The sequence below is a fragment of the Aythya marila genome (assembly GCF_965140915.1).
Source record: "Aythya marila genome assembly, chromosome: 4".
NCBI classification, from domain to species: Eukaryota; Metazoa; Chordata; class Aves; order Anseriformes; family Anatidae; genus Aythya; species Aythya marila.
The window spans coordinates 28,103,058-28,116,632 of NC_139045.1; the positions used below are offsets into that span (position 1 = coordinate 28,103,058).

At 34.3% G+C, this 13,575-nt stretch overlaps 1 protein-coding gene across 1 annotated transcript in view; it reads left to right on the forward strand.

Moving 5' to 3' along the window:
- MARCHF1 (membrane associated ring-CH-type finger 1) overlaps positions 1-13,575 on the forward strand; it is a gene marked incomplete at its 5' end in the record, with an annotated part of 134,657 nt that overhangs the window by 38,369 nt on the left and 82,713 nt on the right. The window lies entirely within an intron of this gene.

The following is a 13,575-nucleotide window of genomic DNA, read 5'->3' on the forward strand; positions in this document are numbered from 1 at the left end:
AATTCAGTGGAAATGGTAACTGCTGCTAAGTTAGTGGCAATGAGTTTAGTCAGCACTTCATTTAGACTTCTTGTGAAGCCTTTGCAGGATTGTACTTATGCCCTGAAATACTTTATAATACAAAAATGGATTTGATTCAACAGGTCATCAAGAGCCTATGTGGCAGCCTTCATGTAACTAATATTACTGGCCTATCATTACACTTCCTGTTAAGATTTCACCTGTAGAGTCACTTATAATAATTTCAAGTGTGAAAAAGCTAAGGCTAGTTCCCACTTGCTCCTTCCTGTCAGTTTCACGAGGTTGTTTGGAGAAGTGCATTTAATGCTTTGAAAATTAAATATTAATGGTAAGTGTAGAAGTGAATTGAATAGAACTGTAACTATTCAAGAAGGGGCTATAGTTTATCAGAATCATAACCTGGAAAGATTAAAGCCTGCTGCAAACAGAAACATGTCCTTGTGTACTGCATGGAGTATTGTAGGAAAAAATAAACTTAATTTCCAAGTGCATAATGCTAATCGCTTTAAATAGGTGCTACTTTGCCCTGTAAGGTCTTTAGCATTATTTTATATATGTTGCAGATCTATTCAGTCTAACGTTGAAGTAGTAGTCAGTCAACCTGGTAGGTTCATCTTTTTGTTTACCGTATTTCATAATGTTACAGAAAAACACACTATGAATTCAAAATGTTATAAACAACCAGATTATAAATTGCTTTAGATGTTGCAGAGGAAAGTACATTGCTCCAAGTTACATTTTGTAATTAATTAGCAAAATTTGGTGGTGGAGACCTGCATTATGTATTACAGCTGTGAAAAGTAGATTGTTACGTATGAAAATTTTGTACACTTAAAAAACAAACAAACAACCCCCCCCCCCGACTTAGTCCTCTATTTCCAGAATGTTAGTGTTACTTAAATTTTCTGTTACTATCACGAACTAAAAACTTCACATGCAACTTACAGTTGGCATGCAGGACTTTTGCTACTTTTTACTTTTTGCTATTTTCAGTACATCCACTGTATTTAGTTTCAACAGAAGCCAGGTATTCTGGTGGATGCAGGCATGAGTATGTACATGTATGTTTTCCCACTGTTAGTTTTTTAATACCTTCCACTGCTTTAGTGCTGTTTCCTAGTGGTTTCTGAGAATGTGGCGTATTGTATCCAAATGTTATATAGTTTTAGGAGAGATACTAGTCTCACAATTATTTTTGTAATAGAATTCCTTTAAAATAACACTTTAATAGAAAAGTGTCAGCTTAAGAAAGATTTAAAGGGAGAAGGCACTGAATTTTCTGACCCTAAAATAGTATTAATGCATGTAACGTGGTGAAAGTGTGTAGCTCTCTCCTAACCTGCATGGCATAACCCATCAGAGTACATTAAATAAACATGTTCTAAAAATACACTTATAAGCTTGTTTGGATACAACTTAAAAAGATGTTTTTAAAGGCATGCATCCAGAGACATGCAAGCAATAAATTCAAAGTGTCAATGTTTCAGGGACTCTAAATTATTTTCAGAATTTCAGAAATTGAGAAGGGATAAGTGGAAGGAGAAAATGTTGGGCTGGTGCCAAGCGATAGCTCGTAACCCTCACAGACTTCCAAACAGCACAAGAACACCCGAGGTCTCAGGTGATGCTTCACATAACTCTACTTTGGTGAGTGAAAAGTTGCATTTTATGATGGTGGCATGCACAGATGAACTTCAGAGATGTTAAATTACTTTTTAAAAATTTAGTATTTTCATTTTATTGCATTGCCTCAGTGTTTGAAACCTTTTGACATAGCTATTTATTCTCTCCATGTGCTATTTCTTCATATTTTATGTTATGCATGGTCCATTCTGACTTGCATGCTCTGTCAATAAATCAGTATTAATATTTTGTGAATGGTACAGTGTTTAAGTAGGAAATGTCCTGATTTTGATTACTTATATTCTTTGTGATCTTAATCGATGCAATAGCATTTGGTCCCCAATGAATACAGCTGGACATTATCTTCAGGTACCTTGCTTGCTCTTTTCTTTGCCTCTTACAGGAACAAGGTATAATACATCTGCACTTGTGTTAGAGCAAGAAATTTGTAATTGGTTTTTATATATTTCATGTGATCCTGAAATAGGTGGTTGAGTTTCTGCATGCAAATCTATTGATAGAGGATGTTCAGACCATATAACTTTGACAAATTACACATTGGAGTTGTCATTAATTGTACCAAGTTGAATAAAGTGACTCATTGATAATAATTTTAATCCTGCAGTTTTTACTCCCTCAAATAAATCCATTTACATCAATAGACCTTTCTAGGTGAGTAAGAATGGATATTATTTTGTAAAGGCATCAGAGTGACCCGTATGTAGGAGCAAAAATTGCATGTGTATTTGTTTTTCTCCAACTGTATTGAAATGTTCAGTCTCTACCAGAACTGATTATTTGAAATATATTCAATTAAATATGCCTCATCCAATTTAATTAAGTTTAAAATAGGAACAACATTTTTCTGTCCTAAGAAGCACAAGGTATCAGGAGGTCCTGCCTTCCAGTTGCTGAAAAATGGACAAGATGACATCTAAATGGAAAAATGAATTATTATTTGTAACTGCTGATGAATGTGCTATTCTGAAGAGATCTATACATGAGGAGGCATTGGTCTGTTTGAAATTTGTAGACGATCTCATTAAAAAAAGACTGTACAAAATTTTCTAGTTCAATGGTAGATTATACAGAATGTAAGTTTCTGCTAAGGAAAAGAAAAAAAGCCAGCAGTAAATATTGCAGATTTTAGAGTTCAGTTAATATCCTAGATTATTGTTATAGCTCATTTTTGTCTGGAATTATTTACTTTAAGAAAAACAAAAAGTGATTAAAAAACAAGGAGTCAGGAAACAAGAAATTTCAAGTTTATTATTCCCCTATTTATATATTTTACTTTTTTCCCCTAAACTTTAATTACTATTAATGTTTACATAGTACTAGTAATAGGAGACAGCTATCAAGGAGATTAGATATATGAAAATTTGCATAGTTTGATTTCTGCTTGACTGCTAGTCATTTAATTCAGTTTGTTATTTCAGAGGTAAGCATTCAAACCATTCAGGTGGGATTTAGAAATGTTGAATTGGGAATACAGTTCATAACAGTTGAATCAGTAGAGTTAGGAAGTTTTAACCTTATTAACATTAAAATTCAAAAACAAGTGTGTTGAAACTCTAGGTTGCTGCTTAGTTCATGAAGTGCCAAAGAAAGCCAGGGATACAAACAACTGGGGAAGATATTATGTGACCTGTAATGTGATGATTCATTATAGAATAATAATCTCCACAAAAGGAAATAAAGCAGTAATATCTCTCGAGGCCTGTCAAGCTTTCCTCTTCATTTTCTTCACTTTCTGCTTTCTCAACCATTATTATTTCTGTACCACATTTTGTGAAATAACTGACTTCCAGCATTAGCTTTTGCTGGCAGTGTCTTTCCCACTTGTGGACAGTAGGCTGAAAATCTGTTTTCATTATGAACATTTTAAAACTAAAATCTTGTTTCAAATCAGTTTCAGTTTTGCTTAGTCTTAGCTTTGCTTTTAAGTCTGAAGTATTTTGCTTAGCTTAGTACTGGAAAAGAAAATGTAGTGAAAAGGCAGAAAACATAAATTACTTGTAACTTCATCTGTCCTATACTAGCCCCTTCTTTCTGAGTTAATATTCACTTTTCAGTGCACTGCAGCTCCTCAGTGAACTTGCTTCCTGTAAGGGGGAGAGTTATTTGGTCTGTGGAGAGCACATTTATGGTAAGAAGAAACAGCTCCTTGCTTCCTTTGGCTATAGGTGCCAAGTCTGCTTTTGCTGGGAAGCAAACTGGGATGTACATCACATCTTTTTTTTTTCTTTTTTTTTTTTTTCCTCACTTCTGCTGTTTTCCTTTTGTGTACATTTCTGATTAATGAGAATGTCTTCTGTATGGCACATCTAAAAATGTGTATTTTCTTCCTACCAGAATATCACAGCAGCTTTTTTGGAAGCAGAATAAAAGGCTTCTGGTCTAACTTTCCAGTTCAGCACCTTTTTCAGGGAATCACTATGGAGTAGGAATATCTTGTTTAGGACTGTTGTATCTTTGCCAAAATGCATTCCTTTAACCTCACTTCCATTGTTACGTGGCTAAAGGTTGTCTTGGGAACAGAACCTTTGCGATTCTTGCATTTTTATGCAGTTTATCAAATCTTGTAAATCTGTTAATCTCTCTGCTGTCCTGCTGCTCTGAGGATTGTTTACTTTCTTGAATCCTGTAGGAGACTGAGTGTAGTTTCACAAATGTGAAAGTGCTAGAGATTGCATGTATCCTATTGTTGATAGCAATAGTAATTACTTGCCAAGTTAAGCAGAAATGTACCCATGTGTGCATAGCTCTGAAAGCATGATTCTGAAGTATAAGTTTTAGTAGCAATTTCATAGTAAAACTGGATATAACTTCCCAGTTAGTTAATACATTTGTTGTTTGGGGGGGGGGGGGGGGGGACGACACAAAAAAAAAAAATTAAAAATTTTGCATTTTGCATTTGAAATACAGAAGTTGTCTTTAACGCCTCTTCTCAGAACTTCAGCTAAGGTTTTTGAAAGGAAACTTTTATTTCCCTTTAAAACTAAAACTCCAAGTGGTTATTTCACAATGGCACTGTCCCAAAGGGGAATGATCTGAAAATTGAAAATGTGTTTTATTAATGTATATGAAAAGAAATATTCCATAGTGAAAGAAAGGAGCCTTATGGAGTAGGAAGCAGATTATGATCACTGACAGATTGCTCACTAAAAATGGCTATTTTTTTCATTAAGCAAGTAACTGGATTGCTGAAAGGCAGTGCAGAAGGGGAAAAAATGTAAAAAAAATCCATTAAATCATTGAACTAAGTAGTTTAATAAAATCAGCTATAGTGTGTCACTTTATCTGATGTTAAAATGTTCTAGCTTCATTCAAATTAAATTCTGAAATATTTCAGCAAAACTCAAATATTATTGGAAACATTTTTCCATTATTATTTGCAACCTAAGCATAATATTGTCCGCAAACTACTGAAAAGTTGGTCCAAAACTTTGCTTCTCTAATAGAATAGAAATCAGCATTTTTCAAACTAAGTTTACTACTAGTTTGAGCTTGTTTTTCTTTGTCTGTGTCATTTCTAAATTTTAAAGTTTCATCCTTCCTTATGCTCATCATAATATTTATTATTATAGAGCTGTAATGTAACTTTTCAGCTTTACTTTCTCCTTTGATTATTAATAGTTTCCATGTTCCCATGGGTATCTTAAAAACTCTTGTGTGTTCTTGCTTAAGTTTGAACATGAGTGGTTGGTTGTACACATTATTCTAAATCAAGTTTTGCATTCCTAACCATTGTGATACTAATTATTCCCTATATAACAGTAACATACTTGTCGTACAGTGTAGGTTTAGAATCACTTTATCAATTTATGTATCTAAATATTAATTAAGTTTTGAGACAAAACATATACTATATTAAATCTTAATCAATACAGTAAGACTCTATCAATTTCAGTTGTTATTGCTCCTCTATTCTTTTCCATTCACTAGTTTTTATATTTATTTAGCAAAAAGAACTTTTCCTATTTGGCTTTGTTTTAAAAGTTTTTCTTTTTTTTTTTTTTTTTTTTCTTTTGTTGAGTTGTTTTTTTCTTCCCCTGGTAATTATTACTTTATTCAGTACCATCCAGTACTGGATTGCTTTTCAATTTCATGTATTTCATGTACCATATTTATCTCTTTTGAAATATATGTTCATCCAGAAAAATCTAGTTTTTCAGATTATTCCCTACAGTTCTTTCCTTTTCATAAATGCAAATTCATATCTTTCTCGTCTTTCTCTTTGACTTCTGCTAGAGTTGAGAAAAGACTAATAATGTTTTCATCCTTAATTGAAAATAATCCAGATCTTCAAAGCTCATAATTCTGTGCAATAATATTTGCAGCTTTTTGTCTTCTGAAAGGGCAGCAGATATAATTGAAAACATACAATTTTAAATTCTTTCTTCATGAGTCACTTGTCTCCATGATGACATTATCTATTTATACTGTGATTCTGTAAGCATATGTATGTATGGTTAGTTCAGATGATTTTTATGGTGATAGATAAATATTCAGACATATTTATTAACATTGATTAAGCACTTTGACAAGAAGCAGTCCCGAGTCTTTACGTATCTTTGCCCAATACCTAGTGTGTCTTGGGGTCCTAATTCAGAACTTGGGCATTATCACCATGTATGTTCTTAATAGTTATGTACATCCTGTTCTGCACTGGGTATGGGCTGGTCCTTAATTCAGTTCGTTGTTAAACACATGAGACTAGTGGGACATGGACACATACCTAATGCTGAACTGCGGTCATTAATACACACTACTTTTCCCTACTGTATTCCCTGCTAGAATTATGGGTGAATATATGTGGATGGCTAGTTACATGAGTAAGTAGGTAATTTATGGTATTATATGCAAATAATATTTGGAACTCAGGGCAAATGATCAGGAATATAGTTTAAGGATTTTTTTTTAATATGTGATCAGATGCTACCATCTGCTTCTCCAAGAGAAAGTAAACTATGCCTTTGAATTATCAGTTTGAAATAGGCACACAGGTCCCAAGTTGCCAAATTTGATCTACTGATCTTGACTGAGCAGGGTTAATATAAAGTTAGTGATTGTTCTAAAATACAATTAAAGAAACAATGGAATGTGGTTTTCATCCAGTGATGATAAACGGGGATGCTGATTTTTGGTAAAACTTTATGTAAGCTCTGAATAACAGTAAGAATAGTTTATCTATTTAATTTCAGAACAATAAAGGTCTCTTGATCTGAGCTTGAACTGTCTGACTGCCTGATTTCTGATGGTAGTGTAATTACTTGCTGAAAATCCGGTGAAATAGGGTCCCTTAAAGTTTCTCTTAACAGTGCAAGCCTGTTATTTTTCATCTGAAAGGGTTGAGGGGATGTTTAAGATCAGCATTTTAAATTACTATTAGAAAATTGTGTAGTTTAATACCCTAAAACTAGATGTAAGTGATGAAAATAATTACCTGAGGAGATGGGGTTGGTTTCATCTGAATTACTTTCTTATTTGCATAACTATTAAATACACTTGCATTAATTAGGCTGAACAGCTGACGTGTAATTCCACAAATACTATACCTACAATATTCTTTATAGACACTGCTTTTTGAAATCTACTATTACCTTTTATATAGTAGCCAAACAGTGTGTATATGCAGATCAGACTATGAAGGAAATAGATTTTGCAGAGAAATGTGATTTCAAAAGAGGCGGTATTATTTGTGCAGTATAATAAATTATATGCAGTTTAAACCTTCGCTTAAGCTTCCAGAAAAACAAAACCACTGCTGGGTGCAGTATATAGCACATTTAATTACGCATTGAAAAAAAAAAAAGGAACTGTTAAAAATGCAATTTTTTGTGGCTCAGATGTATTGCTGCTGGCTTCTGTATTAGGTAAACTAATGGAACCAGCTACGAGGTCTGAATAAATTATTTGGGGATGTGGAGAATCCTGAATATCTCCTGTTATCTGGTGCTATAGATTTGTATCTCAGCTGGGCTTATCCCTTCTATTCTTCTGGTGCTGAGAAGCTATATTTTAAGTGATCAGACAGTTTGCTTTACTTCTCAGAGGTATTATTAAACTTACGCAGCTTTGCAGTTAAAGTCAGCATTTGTTCTGGTATTCTTAGGCTAAAATTCGTATTGCCATTTTTCTTTGTACTTTTTGATTCACCCCACCTTTTATTTTATTTCTTCATATGGTCTAACACCTTTTAAAAAGAATTTTAGCTTCTTTTTAGAAAAAAATTAGAAAAGTTACCTCCACAACTTTTGGGCCTAACTGCCTAAAAAGTATGTGGACCTTCTGATGGGGAAATTTAGGGCAAGTGAACTACAAGAGCGGAACCGTATGGCTCAGTGACACAAAATCTACATTTTTTACTAACTGGGGTGCAGATAGCAATTTCTGTTCTGAGGTTCCTCTCTAACACGCACATGGTCTGAGCAGAAGAGTCACCAATGAAGGCCTTCAGCTCTGCTGGGACTGGTGCCATGGGCTTGCAGGAGCAAGGCATTGCTCCAGCTGGCACCATGTCCCAGTCTTGTGTTGTTGCCAGGCTTTTACAGGTAGATGTTCCTCATTGGGCTCTGCATCACCTTTCTGCACAGTGCAGCGTGCTCCCCCGTGAGAGTATTGTGTTAATTATTTATTGCTTTCTTATTTAGATGGGTGCTATAAACTCTAAGTTGCCTCAGGAGTCATGCTACCCCAGGCCAGTCTCTTAGATTTTCTTGTATATAAAGACACTGGGTTACCACAGCTTTCTGGCACTCATGACAAATGTGTTATGAGGATGTAAAGCTAAGCATTCATTTGTCCTTTTCTGTGCTTACGTAAACCAGTACAGCAGGGCAGATGTAGACCAGATCTTTTGGGTAAGTCTTCCCCATAACAATTCTCCAGTCTTGGTTTCTTCCTCAGTACACGCCAGAGTTGATTAATAGTTTCATAGCAGGACAGAAGTAAGTAGTCAGATTTTTACTTTTCTGACCAGTGATTTCAGTTAGACTTCTTCTGTAACAGGCTTAAAATGACAAGTTTTACTTCCAAAATGTTTATTTCACTTGCGAGAAAGATGACATGCTTGCCCACCAAAAATGGTGACTAGGCAGAAAAATACAATTGCATTTATAGAAGTGAAAACACCTTAAATACTGGATTAAAAATGAAAGCTTTCCTGAGCGCTGGCTTCAATATCATAACACGCTATTATTATTATTCAAGTTTTAAAAAATAAGGTGTTATTTAGCTTTATATCTAAACATTTATGTTTTCTATGCGTTAAGTATTCACTTTTATGAATATTTTTGTTGGTGGAATTTGCAAGAAAATATTTTCAGTAGATCAAATTACTAGAGGAAGACATTTGCAATGGATATTTGTTAAATGTTTGTATAGCTGTTTGAATAGATTGCATTCAGGCCTTTTACAGATTGTCTGCAATATTTAATGCACTTTGTTTCTCATAGCAACTTGTGCTCACAAGGTTGGCTCAAATGTCTTTCTTATCAATTATTCATAATTTCTTTCTTTTTTTTTTTTTTTTATATATACAGTTAGAACTGTAAAGTTAGTCGGTTCCACTTAGGAAAAAAGGTCATCTTTTTAAGAGCGTTAGCTTTTTGTAGTTCTAGATCGAAGATTTATTGCTTAGTAAACTAAACTTGTTCACATAACTTTTGGATGAAAGCTCAAAAATGTTTTTTCTTGTGTTTTTTAATAGGTCCCTTAAAAATCATAGGTTTAGTTGGAAGAGCAAAAAGCTCCGAGTTATATGATGTAGGGTTATAGATATTGAAACAAAGAAGGAATTACCAGATCACCATTCAGCTTCTATCTGGAAAATGAGCTCTAGAAAATGAGAAAATTAGGCAGGGCCAAGTAATTAACCTAAGCTTTGTTAAGGTGAAATGGTTTATTCTCATTTTAGCTCTGTGAAGCCTTCAGTCCTATCATTAATTGAGCACCTACATTGTAATGGGGAAGCCAAGATGACAGGAAGCATCGAAGAAATGTCTCTGCTTATTTTTTTATTGCCAGAGTACTGTAAGCAAGGAATGCTATGAATTGTACTTATGTTGAAAGAAAGTAGTGGAGGTGATTCCTCAGCTTTATCTTCTAAAATCTCACGGTCTCATATTCCACACAACCTGTTGGTGAGTTTTCCTGCAGCATGATAAATTTGCAACTAACAGGGCTGTCATAAACAGTGGCACAACTTGTATATAAACAGTTTGAGTATTTATTACAGTTCTCTGTGGTTCTTCCTTTTATCTAACAAAGACATGCTGTAGCACAGAAGCTTAAGACTCTTGAAATCTGGCTCATGTTTGTGTTTCTCTTTTTATAAGATTTTGATAGAGCCCTGAGCTAGGATGTGGTCTGGGAAGGAAATTGGATCTTCAAACTGAAGTTAACCTTTATAAGCGGATTCTTCCAAAAATACTCTGTGGGGGAGATATTTGGTGTTATCTGTTTTTCAGTTGGTAGTATCATTGAATACTTTACAAATTCAAGAGCTTCTGTATTCCATACACTGACAATCTGACTCATTTCTATATGTACAATTGGAAGACACTTTTATTTTAGTAAATAGAGTAGCTGTAGTTGCTAGAGGAGAATGATAACATTGAATGCGTATAAAAAGATACTGTTTTCTAGAGGTGTAGCCAATATCTTGTTTTATTTAGCTGCGTTGCAGCTGCAATTATGGTCTCCCAATACTACAAAAACAGCAACAAAAAGTGCTGGAGTGATGAGCTGAAGCAGAAGGATTATGATGTAGGTTAAAGTGCTGACTTGCACTGTAGGTAACGTCCATGTAACTTTGTGAAAGTCACTTCTACTTTATTACTTCAGCCTCTGTAATGTGAACTAATGACAACATTAAGGATAAAATTTCACTTACCATTGTAAGGTGCTTAAATCCTGCAGACACAGAGGCATTAGACCTATCTTGGTTGCTAGTGGAAAGATTAAATAAGTTTGGACAATTACTACAGAGATGGAGGAGAAAATATCACAGTAAATGTAGTGGCTTCCTAGAGACAAATCTACAGATAGGCCAAGGAATTAACAGCATGAATCAGGTACCCCACTATAGTTTTGCAGTATTAGTTCAAATCTTGATCTGGATTCATAGGAAATGCCAATGCTATCAATTAAATTAGAAATTGGTACCTGGTCACAGCTGGATGTTTGTGAATGCTGACCATATTGTTTCTCTTGACTCTGTTGACTGTGAAAGAAAGCTGCTTGTGACCTCATTAGGCTAATTACATCTGAGGCTAATCTTTTATTTCCCTCCCTTGCCCTTTCATAAAGTATGAGATGGGAGGTGTAATAGAATGAGGTTAAGAAGGGAAAATTTAGGCCAAAGAACATACTCTTGACAATTAAATGCAATATGGTTTTATATTGAGAGTTACAGGAAGCCCCTAGCTGTAATCCTTGAAATTTGGAATGGAAACATTTGCATGTGATATTTGGGATAGTTTTTTACTATCCCTGATTTTCTGTCCATATGTTTTCTTCTTGTTTTTGTTTGTTTGTTTGTTTGTTTGTTTTGTTTTGTTGTTGTTTTGTTTTGTTCTCTGAATACATCCTAGCTTTTCTTGCACTGTTAATCATTTTATAAAATTGGTGTTATGAAAGGTATACCTTCTGAGCATATCAGTAGATTTAATTACGAGTTAACTGATCATTTAACTACTGTTTGATTTCATCTTTTGTGAAGATCTATTGTGCAGTAAAGTCTCTTTTCTTCTGTGCTTCATGCTTAGTATTTTCCTCTATCATTAGACTTCATTAACCCCAACAATGTTCACTTTATATCCACGTAGGTTGCAATTTATATGACTTGTTTAGAACTTTTCATAACATATGGTAAAATTGTGTCTTGTATTTGACCCACCTTACATTAAGAAGAGAGGCATCAGATGTAGCCATGCTTTTTAGAATTCTTATATATGAAAATTAAACACCGGTTGCCTCCCGGTGAGGGAGAATAATAGTATCTTTTTTTTGCCTGATTTTCTTGTGTTGCAGAAATAGAATTTTGTGAAGTACAATGTAGCCATGATCTAAGAAAAAGAGGAAAAGCATGAATAAAATTGAGTTTGGAAATATTTGGATACTACAAAGAGGAGGTCATGTTTTACCAAGTTATTTTTGTAAAAATGATGCACTTAAGTTTTGAGAGGTGTTTGTTATTCTTAGAGTTGATGTGATGGTTGTTTCATGTACCAGAATTATGTTTAAAGTTGCTCTGAGGTGTCCTTATATCTGTCGTGCACGTTATTGCTTTTCCAGGCTTTAGCTGCCTTCGTTCTAGCATATTGTAAAGGTGATCCCAGCTGCATTTTGCTTTTGTTCCTGAGTTAGAATTCTCCACTGTTTTTGCTGCTGTGAGAGGGAAGAAAGAGTTTTCATCTTACACAGTTGTTTTTTATTTTTCATCTGAAGAACATAGGAGATTGTATTGTTTCAATACAATCCCATTTCACCCATCTTGAGTATAATTTCATAGTGTCCTGAGATCCAAGCAAGAATCAGCACTCTGCTGTGAGGCTGTCTTTGCTGTCAGACAGTCCATAATTAGCATTTTCATTGTAACCAATGGAAAAAGTATTTAATAGGAAGAATTGTTAAAGAAAAATTTCCACCTGTGAAGTAGCTGCTGAGTCACTGCCACTTGCATTTCACAGAGAAGCTGTTGAGTACAAACTCTGCCTAGTGTAAGCGTGAGGGCAGGTTGCATAAATTTATAGTGAGGTGTAGTGTAACTTACGGTGTGAATGTTGAACCAGGAGGCAGGTAGGTACAATGGACCTCAGACCTGCTGTAGATGCAGGCCACAGAGTCATTGCAGATGCTTCTGAGCACTCTCAAACTGTTCTGTTGGTAGTCTGGGCAGGTAGTACAGCAGAGTTGTTTGCTTGGGCTGCATGTATGGTGGGGAAATAGAATTGTACTTCTTTGGATTCAGGCATGTATTCTTCTTGGTAAATGACACTAATTTAGACTACAGTATTTCCTGATGCTGAAATAATTGAATTTATTTTTTTATTATGAAAACCTGAGTTTACTTAATCATGTTTGATGTTTGTTTTCTCTGGGTAATATTATTTTGGAAGGTGCTAATTGCTTCTTGTAATCTTTGTAATTTATAAATATTAATGCTCATGAAATCTTAATAACAGCTGATAAAAACAAAACAGAAAAAATGAGCAATTCAATTAATCAATTTAAACTGATTTTATAACTGCTTAAATAATTACTAGATTGTCAAAACATCAGTAATGATTCCTGTGGAACTCCAGTAGTATGGAATAGTTTGAATATACAGAATAAATAAATTTGATTTCCCTTCAGTTTCTTTGCTGCCATGGTTGAAACCATTATACTTAAAACTGAGATGATAAAATTGTGAAGACCTCCATTTGTGGATGGCCAATTCAAGATAATGATGTCATTTTTAAAGAAATGTTAATCTCCTAGTAACTTTAAATAGTTACTGGTGTACAAAAATCTTGTTCCTTCCCTTCCATAAACTTTTTTTGTATTTTAATCTCTATGTATTCACAATTCAGATAATGTACTGAGCAGTAGGGATGGGCAATGCTGTCTGTAAGGCTGAATATTCACTATGTTGACAGTTCCAACTAAATAGGTTTCTTGAAGTGTTCACGGTTGCCTATACTCTTATGGTAGTGCAAGTATGCATCTACAGGTGTGTTAAAATACACTGTAAAAATGAAGAATACCATTGGTAATTTGATGCTTCTGAAGATCTGTTCTAAGGAACCTAGAATCACCTTATAATCAAAAGGTGATTCCTTTTTCCTGTTTGATTTGAATGGTGAGCATATTTTCTTTCTAGCCTAACATGTTATAACTTTATGTTAGGCTAGAAAGAAAATATGACATGATTAATGTAAA